Below are 6,000 nucleotides of genomic sequence, written 5' to 3'. Positions count from 1 at the left end.
TGACCTCCTGGTTGTCCTACCTTCACCCCTCAAGTACTCTGCTTTTCCTTTTTCTTAATTTGTGTGTGTGTGTGTGTGTGTGTGTGTGTGTGTCTGTCTGTGGTGTACATGTGTATTAAGTATGTGTGGATGGCAGAAGTCAATGTCCTATTTCTATCTAGAGACAGGCTGAACCTTGCCTGGCTGGCCAGCAAGCCTCCAGGATCCAACTGTCTCTGTTCCACCAGTGCTGGGGCTAAAGGCACGTACTGCCATGCCCCACTTTTCCCCCCTCTTAACATGGGTGCTGGCCGTCTTTTTTTTTTTTTTTTTTTTTTGGTTTTTCGAGACAGGGTTTCTCTGTGTAGCCCTGGCTGTCCTGGAACTCACTTTGTAGACCAGGCTGGCCTCGAACTCAGAAATCGGCCTGCCTCTGCCTCCCAAGTGCTGGGATTAAAGGCGTGTGCCACCACCACCGGGCAGTGCTGGCCGTCTTAACCCAGGTCCTCATGCTTGCAGAGCAAGTATTTCACCCAGTGAACCATCTCTCCAGCCTCTCATTATGCCGCCCAGCTTGACCTCCTTGACCTCCTGCCTCAGTCTCCCGAACTCAGAGTTTAACAGTGAGCAGAATTCAGAAACATTTGAAGAATAAGAAGGACTGGATGTGAGTATCCTTAGGGAGCAGAGTAAGGCTCCTGACTGACAGCCAGCAAGGAGACAGGAACTTTGGTCCTGCCCTAGAATGGATGATAATTCTCCTAATAACAGGGACACAGTCCTCCTTAGAAGGAGGAACAAAATACTCACAGGAGGAAATACGGAAACAAAGTGTGGAGCAAAGACTGCCCCACCTGGGGATCCAGCCCATATACAGTCACCAAACCCATTCACTATTGTGGATGCCAAGAAGTGCTTGCTGACAAGAGCCTGATATAGCTGTCTCCTGAGAGGCTCTGCCAGAGCCTGACAAATACAGAGGCAGATGCTCACAGCCAACCATTGTACTGAGCATGAGGTCCCCAGTAGAGGAGTTAGAGAAAGGACTGAAGGAGTTGAAGGGGTTTAACAGCCCAATAGGAGAAACAACAATATGAACCAACCAGACCCTTCAGAGCTACCAGGGACTAAACCACCAACCAAAGACTACACATGGAGGGACCCGTAGCTCCTGCTGTATATGTAGGTGAGGATGGCTTTGTTGGGCATCAATGGGAGGAGAGGCCATTGGTTCTATGAAGGCTCGATGCCCCAGTGTAGGGGAATGGCAGGGCGGTGAGGTGGGAGTGGGTGGGTGGGAAGGGGAGCACCCTCATAGAAGCAGGGGGAGGGGAGATGGGATGGGGGGTTGGGAAGGGAAAACTAGGAAAGGGGATAACATTTGAAATGTGAATTAATAAAATATCCAATTAAAAAATAAGAGAAAAATAACATTACAGTTTATTTGAGATTAGTAAATAAACATCCCCCCCCCAATAACCAGGAACAAAATACTCACAGGAGGAAATACGGAAACAAAGTGTGGAGCAGAGACTGCCCCACCTGGGGATCCAACCCATATACAGTCACCAGGGACACACTGAGAAGAACTCTAGGTGAGAACTGTAGGCATCAACTGAAGGTGAACCCTCTTGTAAGACTGAGCACTGAGCTCGGTTAAGCCCACTGAAACTCAAGCGATCCAGGATGGAGGAAGTGAGTATAGTTCCCATGATTCCTGTACGTGCTAATTTGTTACACCGCAGCAAAACACTGCCGCAGCATTAACACCTCCGTGGAGGAAGATGCAGCTCCTAGAGCTTCACTGGCCAGAACCATCCCACCGGAGAGTGTGGGATTTGACGTAGTAGACACACCTGCCCGCATCGCTGGCGTGAGAGAGAAAGAAAGCTTTCTGTGACGGAGGAAGGGGGTGACTCAGATTCCTACTTATTTTTAGACAGAAACGTGAAACTATCCTGCACAATAGCTTGGTTTTCTGTAAGGATGAGGGCCCGTGGGAGGGGCCTGTGGGAGGGGCCCCTGTTGGCTTGTTAAGGTATGTGAGTCGTCTCCTTTTTAAACTAAAGCGTGAGGTGGCTGGTTTTCTACACGTGCTAAGCTAGGTGGATTCAGGTAGATTAGCAGAAAGCAGCAGTTAGGGAGACAGATGCAGTGGCCTTGTTCACACACACAAACACACCCAACGAGAAGCCCTCTCATGGAGGCCTAGCCACGTCAGTCTCGGGTTTCATAGAGACCTGTCAGGTTAACAGGGAGTTGCTGGTACAGAGTTTGTCTTTCTGATCTGCTTCACCCACACACTCCTGTGACCTTCCCTTCTTCAGTCTTACCGCCCCCTCCACCCAGGTCACATGACCTCCTTACTCTCCTGAAGTAGCCAAGCCTTTCTAACTCAGGCATAGAAGGAATACACTTCCTCTAGTTTCTGCCCTGCCTTCAAAAGGCTTTTTTTTTTTTTTTTTTTTTTTTTTGATATATCGGGGCCCAAGAGAACGCTCAATGGTTAAGACCGCTGCTTGCTCTTCCAGAGGTCCTGAGTTCAATTTCCAGCAACCACGTGGTTGCTCACAATGAGATCCGATGCCCTCTTCTGGTGTGTCTGAAGACAGCTACAGTGTACTCATAAAATAAATAAAATAAATAAATCTTAAAAAAAAAAAAAAAAAGGGCCGGGCAGTGGTGGCGCACACCTTTAATCCCAGCACTTGGGAGGCAGAGGCAGGCAGATTTCTGAGTTCAAGGCAAGCCTGGTCTACAAAGTGAGTTCCTGGACAGCCAGGGCTATACAGTGAAACCTTGTCTCGAAAAACCAACCAACCAACCAACCAAACAAAAATATATATAGAAAGAGAGAGAGTGGGTAGCCTATCTTTATTGCCCGTCTTTATGGTGGCTGGGGAGAGGTGGTATAAGTGTATGTGGCGCGAGTGCCCATGTGCGCAGGGCAGAATCATACTGGCGCCTTGCACAATACCTTTTGAGGCAGCATCTCTCAGTGAAACTAGGGCTCACCATTTTGTCTAGACTGGTTTGCCAGTGAGCTCCAGATCCTCCAGTCTCCCCACCCTAGCCCTGGGATCTCAGGTGCTTTTTAGATGGGGTGCTGGGAACCTGCCCTCCAGCCCTCTCTCTACTCACAGGAGCAGCGCCCCGCCCCCATCTTTTTTTTTTTTTTAATAATACTGGGGGTTGAACCCAGGGGCTGACGCTGGAAGGCAAATGTCCTGCTGCTGAGCTGTGTCCCCGGCTCTCTGCTTAATTTTCCTTCCCTAGCACCTTAATAATCTGATATGCTTACACACACAAATGTACAGAGGCTCCCTCTATAGCTTTAGAGGTGAAGCCAAGCTTTCAGCACGTGCTTCATCCCCTGCCCAAAAGATACTCCTGGTTGTGCTAGCAGTTAGTGTATTTCCCCATGCTGGAATGTAAGCTTTGGGGCAATAGACAACAATAGTTCCTCTCCCCCTCTTCTCCCTCCCCTTCTCTTTCCTCCCTCCCCTCCCTCCTCTTCCTCACCCCTGTTTCTGTGTGTGTGCGCGCGCGCGTGTGCACGCACGCGATTTTTAAATATTGGATCTCATTATGTTCCCTTTCCGGTCTCCTGTCAGGGGCTTCTAGGGTTCAAGAGTTCTTTCTGCCTTGGCCCCCTATTAGCTGAGACTGTAGACACAGGCTATCATGCCCTTACTCTGCTCTGTTTCCTTCATCATCATACCCCAGCCCCACATCCAGAATGGTTCACAGCCTATAGTAGAGGTTCACAAATAAATAAACAAACAAACAAAAAGGCATTTGGGGCTAGAAAGATGGCTCAGTAGTTAAGAACACTGATTGCTCTTCTGAAGGTCCTAAGTTCAAATCCCAGCAACCACATGGTGGCTCACAACCATCCATAATGAGATCTGATGCCCTCTCCTGTTGCGGCTGAAGACACCTACAGTGTACTTTGATATAAATCTTAAAATAAATAAATATTTTTTAAAAATGTGTATCTCTTCAAACAATGTATCCAGTGTGAGCTATCCTTCTAGCGCCTCCAGCTTCCACTGTTCTGGCAGGATTTGCTAGCCAGTCCAAAGCAGAAAAGCTACTTTGCTTGCGTGCATCCATAAAATTCAGAAGAACAAGATTAAAATCTGGAGACAGTATGATACAGGAATGAAGTCCCTTCTTGCCTTTAGCAGTCACGTGATGGGGAGTGGTCCAGATGGCCTATCTTCTCAGGGGAAGGATGAGGAGTCTGTGTAAAGAGGCTGGAGCAGGCCGGGCGTGGTGTGGTGGCGCATGCCTTTAATCCCAGCACTTGGGAGGCAGAGGCAGTCAGATTTCTGAGTTCAAGGCCAGCCTGGTCTACAGAGTAAGTCCCAGGACAGCCAGGGCTACCCTGTCTCGAAAAACCAAAAAAAAAAAAAAAAAAAAAAAAAAAAAAAGAGGTTGGAGCAGTTAGGCCTGGAAATTTCTAGTTTCCTTTGAAACTAGAACCCAGTTGGTAAGAGAATCAGGAAATATTGGTTCTTGCTCTATATTAAATGTACACTGGGTGTGCATATTTCTTTGATGTCCTTCTGAGGTCAGATCTCAGCTCTTTGAAGGAACTGAATAGCAGTCAGGTTGGCTGGTATCTGTGAGCCCTTACTTAGCCTCTGTTCTTTCAAGACCTGAATCCATCTGTTCAAGAGGGTGTGGCTTAAGACTAAAATATTGGTTTCGAAAAGTATTTTCAGAGTTCATTCTGTATACCATCTGCTGGGAACATAGAGTGAACCGTGCAGACAAGGCCTTCACCCTCATATATTCAAAAAGATCGTAAGTAATGGAAAACAAATCAAAACTAGCCAGGTATTGCGATATAATACAAATATGAATTAGGTATGTCGGCACAGCACTTTGGAAGAGAGGCAGGAGGATTGCAATGAGTTTCAAGTCAGCTTTGGCTACATGGTAAATTACATTTGGGGCAACAGAGTGAGACCTTGTCTGGAGGGAAGGAAGAAGGGGAGGGAGAAAAGGAGACTTGTTTTTTAAATTTACTTAATTTCCTTTTAATTGCAATGGTATGTCCGTCTGTGTGAGGATCCAGTTCTATATCACCCAGAACCAGAGTTATAGTGTCGAGCTGCCATGCAGGTGCTGGGAATTGAATCAGGCTCATCTGGAAGAGCAGCCAGTGCTCTTAACCACTGAGGCATCTCTCCAGTCCCAGAAAGGAGATCTGTAATCCCAGTATTCAGGAGGTAGAAGCATGAGAATTGTGAACTTAAGGCCAATTTGGGTTATATAACAAACTCTTTGTCTACACAAAACAAAGAAAAGGAGGGAGACAGAGAGAGGGGAAGGGGCAGGGGAGGAGCTGGGGCTGTAGCTTAGTGGCAGAATGCTTCTATAGATGATCAAGGCCCCAGGTTTGACTTCCTGTCCTGCAAGAAACAAAAACAAAAAAAAGGAAGGAAGGAACCCCACATCCAGAAATGATGGCCCACTCCTGTAGTCCTGGTGGTCAGGAGGTAGAAGCAAAAGGTATTTGGAGGGTAGCCTGGGCTACATAGTGCTTCTTAGCACAGTCTGGGCTTAATGGTGAGACCTTGTTTTGGAAAGACATGAAAACAAGCTACTAGGACAGACAGACCAACAGGAGTAAATGAGAAGGGAGCCCCTAACATCGGAGTCAAAAATGGTTGTGTGAGGTGTGAAAAGATGTTTTGCTTTCAACTAGTGATATGTGCTAAGGGAGGAAAGAGAAGAATCTTAAAGAACCGTATGTAGGAAAGACTGAGTTAACCTTCTCCAGGGAAGACCTTTCTAAAGCTGGTCCTCAGAAGATGAGATACATCCAGCCATGGACAGAACATTCCGGATGGGTGAACACATTCATTAAGACCTCTAGACAGGAAAGGCCAGAGTATGGTAGCATCTGGCAAAGGCCACAGTGTAGAGGGTGGACATAGCTACTGAGCAGTCAACAGCAGGAGATGAGTCAGGGAGACAGGCAGGGCTTTCACGGGTGAGTGAGATCTC

The sequence above is a fragment of the Mus caroli genome, unplaced genomic scaffold (assembly GCF_978045245.1).
Source record: "Mus caroli unplaced genomic scaffold, Mus_caroli_1 scaffold_4, whole genome shotgun sequence".
NCBI lineage: Eukaryota > Metazoa > Chordata > Mammalia > Rodentia > Muridae > Mus > Mus caroli.
The sequence above is the reverse complement of the archived record's forward strand: the minus strand, read 5'-3'. Positions refer to the sequence as shown.